At 45.4% G+C, this 12,341-nt stretch overlaps 1 protein-coding gene across 2 annotated transcripts in view; it reads left to right on the forward strand.

The window, feature by feature from the left end:
* Positions 1 to 9,895: 9,895 nt before the first annotated feature.
* LOC113932867 (general transcription factor II-I repeat domain-containing protein 2) overlaps positions 9,896 to 12,341 on the forward strand; it is a 50,648-nt gene continuing 48,202 nt past the window's right edge. The window contains exon 1 of one of the 2 annotated variants that reach the window (XM_027612381.2): positions 9,896 to 9,962. The gene's annotated coding sequence lies outside the window, so the exon portion shown is untranslated. The remainder of the gene's footprint in view (positions 9,963 to 12,341) is intronic. The other variant, XM_027612382.2, reaches the window with a different exon arrangement.

The raw sequence follows: 12,341 nt of genomic DNA on the forward strand, positions 1-12,341 counted from the left end.
CCTTTGCTGCTTGTCAATCAGCAGAGGTAAAACTTAGGGGTGGCCCGCTCTGCGCGGCTCCCATGTGGTGCTCTCTCCCGTCCCGGCTTACCCTCCTTGCCACGGCCCCTCGTCATTTCTTAGCTGGCCTTGTCGCAGCTTTCCCATCCGCTTCCAGGCCACTCAGTCGTGCTCCAGCCACAGCGCGCTAGAGTGCAGCTCTGCAGGTGCATCCGCTGCCCCCGACCCTGCAGGGGAGCCCTGCTACCTTCCGCAATGCATTCTCCTTCCCAGCTCCCCTCGCCCGCCTAGCCGCGCACTCCACTGGAGTCAGATGGCTTTCCTTGTAATTTCCAAATCCCGGGGCTGGTTCAGGCCTGCACACAGGGCTTCGAATGTCCTTCCCGCTGCCCTCCTGCCTGCAGGTGTCTAGCCAACACCTAGTCATCTTCTGAGATCCAGCACTAATTTTGAAGTTCCGAGAAGTCAGGAACTGACGGGGAGTCTGGGGGCCTAGGTCTAGTCATGGTCCTGCTACTGACTTGATAAGTGGCTTTGGCAAGTTGTCGCCTTTCTCTGGATCGTACCCCTAATGTGAGGAGGTTAAGGGGGAAAAAAGTGAAATGAATTTTTTTAAATAAATGAGCTAGATGTGAGATGTTTGCACTTTATGACCTGATCTCCTGCAGCCCATTATGATCCATAACGGACGTTCCCAAATACTAGTCCCAAATGCTGAGGACAGAGTCCTCTGAAACTAGGCTCCCCAGAGGCTGGTAGGGTTCCAGAACGCAGAGCCAGGTGGCTGGACTCGGTAGCAAGGGCAGGGTGGCAGCCGTAGTCCCCTGACACCAGCGATCTATGGCTTGGCTGTCTGACCACGGTATTCCGAGGGATGAGGTATAAGTGCTTCCTTGATGTGTATGACCAGAAAAAAAAAAAAATCTGACCTACTTCTCAGACCAGAATCCAGCAACTGTAGAGGAGGCAGAATCCACTTGAGGGACCCTGCAGAGCCAGCACAAATAGAGGCAATAAATATCCTAGTCACTTCCCAAAGGAATTTGTGGTTATTTACCAGAGTTCCTATACACTGGAGAAATGAGAATAAGCAGATCTTCCAAGAGCTTGATAAAGGCTGTGAGATGACAGTGACCCAGGGGACCTGAAACACTGGCAAGGACCCCAGTTAGACGAGGAGTTTATGGAGCCAGAACAAGCATGGCTGTGGGTCAGTGTGTCCATGCACCGACCCTGTGGAAATGTCCCAGGTTCCTGAGTCCACAATTGGGACAGACATGCTTAGCAACTCATATTGGTTCCCTCATCCTGTCCTGACCCAGCCAGTATTAAATCAGAAGACATACTGCAATCCCAGGCAGAATTGCAGACCTGAGTGCCATCTTCAGAAATGCAGAGGATGAAAAAAAAAAAAAATGCAGAGGATGCAGGGTTGCTGGTTCCCATCATTATCCCATTCAGTTCACTTGCTTGGCTCCTGCAAAACCCAGACGGATTATGGCCGATAATGGTAATAAACTACGTAAACTTAGCCAAGGGCATATCCCAATCATAGCTGCTGTGTTGGGGGGAGGGTTTTACTAGAACAGATAAACACAGCTAAGGAACTTACTATGGGATATCATCTGGTAGATGGGTTCTTTTCGATTCCAATGGTAAAGAGGCTCAAAGGTAGTTTGGTTCTATATAGGAAGGACAGTATTATTCATTAACTCTCCCTACCTTTGGCTCCTGGTACCTCCCCAATTTTTTTAAATGTTTTATTTATTTATTCATGAGAGTCAGAGAGAGAGAGAGAGAGGCAGAGGCAGAGGGAGAAGCAGGCTCCCCGCCTAGCAGGGAGCCCGATGCGGGGCTCGATCCCAGGACCCCAGGATCATGACCTGAGCCGAAGGCAGACGTTTAACCATCTGAGCCACCCAGGCGCCCCTTGGTACCTCCCAAATTAAGTACCTGTGTACAAGATCATGTCTCCAGCTCTGCTTTTATTTATAAATCAGGGGCTCCTGGGTGACTCAGTCTGTTAAGCATCGGACTCTTGATTTTGGCTCAGGTCATGATCTCAGGGTCATGAGATCGAGCCCCATGCCAAACTCTGTGCTGGGCGTGGAGGCTGCTTGGGATTCTCTCTTCTCCCTCCACCCCTCCCTGCTCGTGCTCTCTCTCTTAAAGGAAAAAATCTGAGACATGTATTGGTAAAGAAGAATTACATAAATGCCATCACATTCGTGAGGGTTCTCCAGAGAAACAGAACTGATAGGAGAAATAAGAGTCCCGTGATCGGTCTGCAAGCTGGACGCTCAGGAAAGGCAGAGTATAGTTCTAGTCGGTACAAAGGTCTGAGAACCAGGGACAACAATGGTGTAAGTCCAAGACTGATGTCCCAGCTCAAACAGCCAGGCAGAGAGAGAAGTCAACCTTCCTCTGCCTTTTTTGTTCTATTCTGGCCCTCGGTGGGTTGTACATGGCCCACACACATTGGAGAAGGCAATCTTTATCCGGTATGCCAATTCAAATTCTGATATCTTCCAGAAACACCTTCACAGACACACTCAGAAACAATATTTAACCACCTCTTTGGGCATCCTATAGCCCAGTCAAGTTGACATATCTACCAGCATAACTAACTGGTAACTAATAACTAATTATTAATATCGTTATGGGATGTTTATTCATGAAATGTATATCCAGTTTTCAACCGTTCTTGCATAAACATGGCTTTCCTTTTATCTGAATTCATGGCCTCTCTGATTTTTTGGTTTTAAGGATCAGCTCTTTTATAAACTGGCAATGATGGTAGATAGGCTTTTTAAAAATCTTCACTTGTCGGAATGTTTGTCAGAACTAAAAAATTGAGGGGCATCTGGCTGGCTTGGTCAGAAGAGTGTGCAACTCGATCTTGGGGTCGTGAGTTCAAGTCCCACATGGGGTGTAGAGATTACTTAAATAAGTTTAAAAACTTTAAAAAAAAATTTAAAAATCGATAACCCTATGTAGGTCTCTTGAATTTATTTACTTATTTTTTTAAAGATTTTGTGTTTTTAAGTAATTTCCACACCCAATGTGGGGTTCGAACCCACAACCCCGAGATCAAGAGTCACACGATCCACCAGCTGAGCCAGCCAGGTGCCCCTGGTCTCTTGAATTTATAAAATATTTGACTTTTAACAGATATCCAAAAGTCAGAACCATTGGTTGGAGATTTAGGGGACAAAGGGTACAGTGATAAAATCTGTAATGTGAAACACAGCCACTGGGTGGCGATGCTTGCCCATCAATTTTGTGTCTTGTTCATCAAGAAATAGGATAAAACAGACTAAGTCGGTTTTGGCCAATGAAGAGCTGGGTTTGTAGTGACAGCTGGGCTTTTATATTTTACTATCAAAACCTGGTTGTTTTCTATACTGGTTGTATGCTGGCTAATACTTGTGTTTTTGTCCATATTGTTACTTCGTAAAGATAGTCCCATGGCAAAATACCAGCTCCCCTGGAGTATTAAAATGTCTGCTCTCCTTAACCAAGCTCAGTTTTCCCCCCACCTGTAATGACATTTTCCTGCAGACATTCTAATTTCTTTGTTACACTGGGATAGCTAAAATTCTCTGGTCTGGGAAAGAATGAACTTAACTAGTCTTAATGTATTTTAATTATTAAACTTTTAGTTATACAATGAATATATGATGAAGTGCCTTTGTAAAAAAAAAAAATACTTTTAGTGTTCTATATGGATAAAGGGAAAGGCTCCTTTAACCACAGCCCCACATATATCCATTGAGGTAGAAAAAACATTTAAAAATTTTTGTTGTGTGTGTGTTTAAAGAAAACCATGCATCTCATTCTACAACCTCCTCTTTTCACTCAAAATTCTATTGGAGACACTTTCACAGCAATTTGTTTGCACTTAGCCCATTCTTTTTCACTCTTGCATATTAGTATGAATAAGTCTTGTTTGACCATTCTTTTGGTAGACGTTTGGGTTGTTTTCCTTTTTTTGCTATTAAAATATTACAATGAGTGTTCTTGTACCTGTTTCCTTTGGCACCTGTGTGACGGTATCTGTTGGGTAGATACAGATAAACAGAACTGCCAGGTCATAGAAAATGCTCATTTTATTATTTTATTATTTTTATTTTTAAAATTTTTTAGATATTTATTTATTTGAGAGAGAGAGAACAAGCAGGGGGAGCTGCAAAGGGTGAGGGAGAAGCAGGCTCATTGCTGAGCAGGGAGCATGACAAGGGACCCGGTCCCAGGACCCTGAGATCATAACCTGAGCCGAAGTCAGCTGCTTAACTGACTGAGCCACCCAGGTGCCCCTGATACAAACTTTTGAAATGTTTGTCAATCCGATACCTAAAGCATACCTCTTGTTGATTTTTTTTTTTTTTTTCTGTTTCTATAATCTCTTGGGAAGGTAGAACACCTTATGGTTATTGGCATTGCATGTTTCCTCTACCAAGAATTGTTTGGCTACTCATATCCTTGGCCATATTTCTATTGAATTGGCTGTTATTAATTTACGGGAGTACTTGATATAATCTGCGTGGAAACCTTCTGTTATGTGTTGAACTATTTTCTCTTTTCTCTTTACTTAATTTATGGTGTCCTTTTTTCTACAAAATTTTATTTTAATGAGGTCAGCATTAATCTTTTTTTTTTTTTTAAGAGGGAGAGCATGTGAGGGGAGTGGAGGGGCAGAGGGAGAGGGAGAGAGAATCTTAAGCAGGCTCTATGCCCAGCACCATCTCACCACCCTGAGACCATGACCTGAGCTGAAATCAAGAGTCGGACGCTTAACCGAATGAGCCACCCCCCAGGCGCCCTAGTCAATGTTAATCTCATCCACTAGAGCTTTCCTTTTCCTTCTTGCTTAGTAAGACTACCTATTATACAAGATATAAAGGTGTTCTATAGTATTTGTAAAACACTAAATCTAATACTGCACTTTTATTTTTTATATTTAGATATGGAGTTGATTTTTATGAGTGGTATGATTGCATATTTATTAGTATTTTATAAGATATATGATTGTCCCCAAATAATTAACTGGCTATAACAGACTTTGAAGATTTTAAAATGTCATTTATAACATGATGCGTTTCTGTATATGGGTCAATTCTGGAGTCTGTTCCTTCTGATCTATTCTTGAGCTAACTGCTACAGCTTTATATCATGCTCTGATTTTTATTCAATCAGGTCTTCTTTGTTCTTTTACAAATTGCCTTTGCTACTCATAACATTTACTTCTATATAAATTTTAAAGTCATCGTGTCGATTGAATGAAAGATCCCACTGGGATTTTTATTGGAACTGCATGAAATTGATGACCTAATTGAGATAAATTAATAAATGACATTTTACAATTTGAGTCTTCTCATATCATATAAATGTGGTGTACTCTGATATTATTATCTGCTTGAATGAATTCAGCCCCCTGCTTGTAGATGAATTCTTCTATCGGTTTTCTGAGAACAGGATCTTCCAAATTTTTAGGGCAATAATCTCCAAATTATTTTGATTACACATCCATATGGGTAAAATTTGTGAGCATGAAAAAATATGTATACATTATTTACACTCATTATTATACTAATATGTACTTTATAAAATATACAAAGATATTTAAATAATGTGATAAGATTAAGTAAACAATAATTTTTAAATGAGTGTCCTATTTTGTTTTTTAAACTATTTGCTCTGCCCCGAGAGAGAGAAACTTAAGTAGGCTTGATCTCACGACCCTGGGATCATGACCTGAGCTGAAATCAAGAGTCAGGCTCTAACCGACTGAGCCACCCAGGCGCCCCTCATTTTTCTTTTATTTATTTATTTTCTTAAGTAAACTCTATGCCCAAAATGGGGCATGAATTCATGACCCTAAGATCAAGAGTCAGATGCTCTAGGGGCACCTGGGTGGCTCAGTCGGTTAAACCGCTGCCTTCAGCTCAGGTCATGATCCCAGGGTCCTGGGATCGAGCCCCACATCGGGCTCCCTGCTGATGCAGGAAGCCTGCTTCTCCCTCTGCCTGCTGCTCCCCCTGCTTGTGCTCTCTCCCTCTCTCTCTCTCGCTATCTCTCTCTGTGTGTCAAATAAATAAATAAAATCTTTAAAAAAAAAAGAAAGAGTCAGATGCTCTACCAACTGAGCCAGTCAGTCTCCCCAGTTCATTCACTTTTTAATGCTGAGTACTATTCCGTTATATGGAATACCACAATTTGTTTCTTGATTCACCTGTTGATTGACATTTGCCTTGTTTCCTGCATTCAGATATTATGAATAAAGCTGCTATGAACATTTGCATACACATTTTTGTATTCTCATATATTCCTTTTATCATGGGTAAATTCTTGTGAGTGGCATGGCTACATCATATAGAGGCGAATTCCTACCTTTAAAAGAATGTTTGATTATGGTAAAATATACATAACATAAAATGTATCATCTTCACAGTTTTTAAGTGTACAGTTCAGTGGAGTGAATTGCATTCACAGTGTTGGGCAACCATCACCACCTCTATTTAGGAAACTTTTTCATGACCCCTAACACTGTTACAATAAAGCTACCTTTTATAACTGCTCATGTATTTACTTTTTCTGAGATCTTTATTTCTCCATATTGCTTCAAGTCTGATACCTTTTCATTTCAGCTTATAGGATTCATTTAAACACTTCTTGCAAAGCAGGAGTAACCATTCAATAGGGACAGCCTTGGGGCACCTGGGTGGCTCAGTCGTTAAGCATCTGCCTTCGGCTCAGGTCATGATCCCAGAGTCCTGGGATCAAGCCCTGCATCGGGCTCCCTGCTCCGCAAGCAAGCCTGCTTCTCCCTCTCCCACTCCCTCTGCTTGTGTTCCCTCTCTTGCTGTGTCTCTCTCTGTCAAATAAATAAATAAAATCTTTAAAAAAAAATAGGGACAGCCTTTTGTAACATTGATTTGTAACTCTGTACCTTTTCTACATGATTTAAGAGAGTAATGGATTTATTTATTTATTTATTTATTTAAAGTAGGCTCCGTGGCCAAATTGGGGCTTGAACTCACACCCCTGAGATTAAGAGTCACAGGCTCTCCCAACTGAGCCAGCCAGGTGCCCCAAGAGTAATGCATTTAAAAGAATTATGAGTTTGTATATCTGGGCACACAATGTATAAAGATGTAATTTCTGTGACATTGACAGTCAAAAGGGTGGGGAGAGAGCTACAAAAGAGCAGAGTTTTCATATGTCATTGAAGTTAAGCAGGTATAAATTCAGATTGCAGTGTTATAACTTAAGGATGCTAAATGCAATCCTCATGGCAACCGCAAAGAAGGTAGCTATAGAATATACACAAAACGAAATGAGAAAGGAATTTAAACATCTCACTCTAAAAAAGCAACAAAACACAAAAGAAGACTGTAATGCAGGAAATGAGGGACAAGAAAGCTGTAAGGCATATAGAAAACAGTGTAATGACAGAAGTAAGCCCCTCCTTATCAGTAAGTACTTCATTTTTTTAAGTAATCTCTACACCCAACATGGGGCTCAAACTCACAATTCCAAGATCAAGAGTCCCACGCTCTTCCCACACAGCCAGCCAGCCACCCCGCCGTTGGCATATTTGTATCACGTGAGAGGGTGAATCCAATCCTTGTGACTTCACCTTGGCCAGAAGCATTAAGTCAGGACCTTTACTTTTCTTCTGAGATGGAAAGTTATAGGACAGTTTTGAGCAGAGGAATAAAATGAGTTACAGGCTACAGAATTTTTCCCGTTGCTGTATTAAGAATAGTCTGAAGAGTGGCTCAGTCGGTTGAGTGTCCTCTTGATTTTGGCTCAAGTCATGATCTCAGTGTCATGAGATCGAGGCCCACATCGGGCTCCACGCTGAGTGTGGAGTCTGCTTAAGATTTTCTCTCTCTCCCTCTGCTCCTCCCCAACTCACGCTTTCCCTCTCTTTCTTAAAAGAAGAAAAGAAAAGAATAGTCTGAAGGGAGTTAAGAAGAGGATCAGGGAGACTGCATCTATTGCAGGAAATGACATTGGTTTGGACCGGTGCGGTGGTAGTCGTAGTGGTCAGAGAGTGGTAGAATCTTGGGAAATTAGAGCAGTCTGACTAGGTTGTCTGAAGGATCGGTGTCAGGTATGGGAGAAGCAAAAGGATTCTTCCAAGGTTTTGGCCTGAGTAACTGGAAGACTGGTGTTTCATTGAGGTGGGAAGGAACAACAGAAGAATCTGAGGAGATGGTGGGACCAGTCTTGCTTAAGATACCTCTTCTTCTTCCACATGAAGATATCAAAGTAGGCAGCTGGTTATGCAGACTGGGGTGGAGGTGAGTGGGCAGGGCTGGAGTACATACATGAGAATCATAATAACCATACCAAAGGTGTTTAAGGACCTGAGATTGGACAAGGTCATCTAAGGAGTGAGCAAAGAGATCCAAGACAGCCCTGAGCTACAGCCCTACTCAAAAGGTTGGGGGGAAAGAAGCATCTGCAACAGACCTCGGAGAAGCAGCCGGAAAAGCAGGCAGGGCAGCACAAATGTCCCAAAGAGGACGCAGTGAATGGTTATGTCAAGTGCTGACAGATCGAGCAATTCACAAACTGAAAAAGGACTGTCAACGTGGAGGTCATTTGTGACCTTGGAGAGAACAGCTTTAGTGGAGTAGTGGGGGTTACCTGGAGCCGGCTCGAGAGAGAATGAAAGGAGAGAAATCAGAGACGGTATGTGCACACAACTCGTCTTGATGTCAGTTGTTCTTTCAAACCAATCACATGTGTATTTTGACATTTTAAACAGTTCAAAACACTGCAACTTTTCATATGGAAGTTCTTACAGCAGATGAGAAGATGAGAAAATGGTTTCCAGGTTAAGTGGTCAAGTACGAGTTTCATGCGCTTATCGTTTTTGGCAACAAAATAGAGCGAATTCTCATTATTCATCAATTTCATGTTTGTGAATTCACTTACCCACTAAAATTGATAGGTAAACCCAAAACCAGTACAGTGCTTTCCCTGCTCATTCTCGGACATGTGCGGAGTGGCAAAAAGCTTACGTTGCCTGATGCACACTCCCCCGCTGAGGTAGAACAAGGTCCCACTCCTGTTTCTGCTCTCACACTATGGAAAATGTGTATTAGAACATAAAAACTTCAAGATAGTAATTACCTCTGGGGAGGAAAGAGAACGGTGCCTTCAACTATGTCTATTTCTTAAAAATATGAAGTAAATAGGGCACGCTAGGTAAAATCTGAGCAATGGGTAAATGGTTTCTATTCTATTCTCCTTTTGGCGTACCTAAATATGTAAGTGTTTAACTGGGATGAAATAACAGTATTTTACTATTCGACTGTTTGCTGGAGTGCCACCACCATCTGATGGATAGCTCATGATCCGCTGGCGATGTCACCGACCCCGCCAAAAGGTCGCCTTTTCAGTTCCTAATAACTCGATGGCTTTAAGGCACAGCCCCAGGTCACTCAAATTGCAACCTCACCGCTTTCAAGCCACAAGTTGCAGGCGTGCAAAAATCACATTGAGCAGCTGCATGAAAGGAGGTCCGCGTCCGGGGGCGGTGTGTCGGGGTGCGAGGAGACACGTGCCAGCCGCTCATCAAAGGCTGGGGACTGAGAAGCACTCCTGGCCTGCCGCGGACCCCGGCCCAGCGTGCAAACTAATCCAGCGTGCAGTTCCACTGGATTCGACAGCACCGGAAACGGCAACTCCCACTGGGGGCGCTGCGGACACACGAGTGGAGGCTGCCTTCCAGGAAGCCAAAAAAAAAAAAAAAAAAAAAAAGAGGGGGGGAAGAAAGAAAGAGAAAAAGGAGGGATAGTGGAGAGCCGGGCCCCGGCCGCCGCCCCCACGCCGCGCCCCCGCCTCTTCGCCGCCCGGGCCGCCGCCCTCGCGCCCGGCCGCTCCCCGGCGGCCCAGCCCTCGAACCCCGAGGCCGGCCCGGCGCTGCCCGCCGGCGGGGACCTCAGGTGCGTACCCCGCCCCCGCCGCGGCCGCCATTAGGAGCGGGCGCTTCTCCTGGTACTTTCTCCGCCCGCGGGGCTGGCGAGGGGGAAGGCTGGGGAGGGAGGCCGGCCGTCCGGGTGCACGGCTGGAGGCGCCCCCGTCGCCGCCCCGCGGCCCCCGAACCCCGTTCCCCGCGGGCCGGGCCCAGGAGTGGGGGTGGGGCGGGGAAGCCCCGCCGCGGGGACAACGGTCGCGCGCACGGACGCGCAGCCCTGTCCTCTCTGATTGGCTGGGCGGGGGCCGTGGGGGCGGGTGTCTGCCGGCTCTGGGCTCTCTGGGCCCGGTGCGCGTGAGGTCACGCTCCGCCGGGCGTACGTGGGGCTCGCCCGCTGCGTGCGGACGTGCTTGATTGGGTAGGTGAGGGGGCGGGGCCGCGGCTGTTGCCTGGTAACTACGGCTCCCCGGAGGAGGCGTCGGGCTCCGCCCCCCACGTCGCTCGGGCCCGTGGGCGCTCGGCGTGGGTTTTGGAGTAGGTCGTGGCAGCGGGGTGGACTCCGGGGTCTTGTTTGTTAGCAGAAGACCAATTCGGAGGCGGAAAGAAGAGCCTCCGGTCGGGGGCCTACGATTCCTAATGGTCGTGGCTTAGAGTTAAAGCGGAGAAAGGCATTCTCAGCCCGTCAGACCCAAGCTTTGCTGTGTTAGTAACAGCTTTATTGAGATAGGCTGTAGAATGCCCCCTAATAGTGTGTGAGCCACTAGTTTTTGGTTTACTGGCAGAACTGTGCGGTTCCATTGTCGAATCGCAGAACATTTCCGCCCCCGCCCCCTGCAACCGCTGATGTCCTTTCTGCCTTGGTGGCTCTGCCTGTTCTGGATGTTTCCCATAGATGGGGTCGTCCTAAGGGATCTTTGTGTCCCGCCTCTTTCCTTCCCTTTTATGGCTGAATAGTAATCCGTTGTATGGATAGACCACATTTTCCCCCCTACCAATTGATGGATATTTGGGTTGTTTCCACTTTTTAACTATAATGAATACCATGAACATTCATGTACATTTTTGTTGTTTTGGGGCTTTTTTTTTTTTAAGAGGGGGAGGGGGAGAGAGAATCCCAAGCTGGCGTCACGCCCAGTACGGGCCCACATGGCTTGATCTGACAACGCTGAGATCACGACCTGAGCCAAAATCAAAAGTTCCATGCTTAACCGGCTGAGCCACCCAAGCACCTCCACATACATGTTCTTTAGTGTGGACCTGTTTTCGACTCTCTTGGGTATATACCAAGGAGTCGAATCGCTGGGCCCAACTTTGCCTTTCATGGGGAAATTTTTTCATGTTTTAGCATCCTGCTGGGAATGGTTGGTGTGACTGGCTCATGGGGCCATCAGTACCCACAGATTTGGTGCCAGGCTGTAGCAGGTGTTATTATGCAGTGGTGATTGGGACTGAGTCTCAGTTCTGCCTGTGTGCTGATTAGCCCCTGGAGTTGGCTGCCCTGAGCTCTGGGTCTTTCCCTGGACCTTCAGCCTGGACATTGCCTTGCCGCATTCTCAGGCTGCCCAACTCAGAAATAATGTTCACATTGTCTTATCCCTCTCAGTTACCGAGTCTGTTTCCACGTGCCCTGGGCCATTCAGAGATGTTCTGCTTCTCATTTTGCCTTTATTACCTGTTATTGTGCTGTGTCTATGCAGGTCTGTCCCCCTTGACAGCACTGGTGGTGGGTTTTACTCACCTTTGTTTCCTGGTGCCCTTCTTGGGAACAGTGTATGTTTTCACATCGCAGGTGCTCAAAACATAGTTTTAAATTTTTATGATTTGGGGGCGCCTGGGTGGCTCAATCGGTTAAGCGTCTGCCTTCAGCTCAGGTCATGATCCCAGAGTCCTGGGATCCAGCCCCGCATCGGGCTCCCTGCTTGGTGGGAAGTCCGCTTCTCCCTCTCCCTCTGCTCCTGCTCTCTTTTTCTTTCATGCATACTCTCTCTCTCTAATAAATAAAGTCTTTAAAAAATAAATGTTTATGAGTTTATTTTGACTAAGGTAAAGTTCTAGACTATTAATCATTTAAATTTAACTTTTTTAAATTTTATTATCTTGAAAATACACATTATTTCTAGTTCTTTTCCATATGCCTTGGTAAGTCCAGAATAGAATACCTTGTTGTCTTGAAATTTGTTGTTCTTCTTTTAAATTTTTTTTCCGGTTTGGGGGTGCCTGGTGGCTCAGTCAGTTAAGCGGTGGACTCTTGATTTCGGCTGGGGTCATGATCTCAGGGTCCTGGGATCACGCCCCATGTAGGGCTCTGTGCTCAGCAGGGAGTCTGCTTGAGTATTCTCTTTCCCTGTCCCTCTGTTCCTCCCCCCAGCTTGCCCGCACATGCTCTCTCTCTCTAAAATAAAAAAAA

Source organism: Zalophus californianus, chromosome 10 (genome assembly GCF_009762305.2).
Source record: "Zalophus californianus isolate mZalCal1 chromosome 10, mZalCal1.pri.v2, whole genome shotgun sequence".
Taxonomy (NCBI): Eukaryota; Metazoa; Chordata; class Mammalia; order Carnivora; family Otariidae; genus Zalophus; species Zalophus californianus.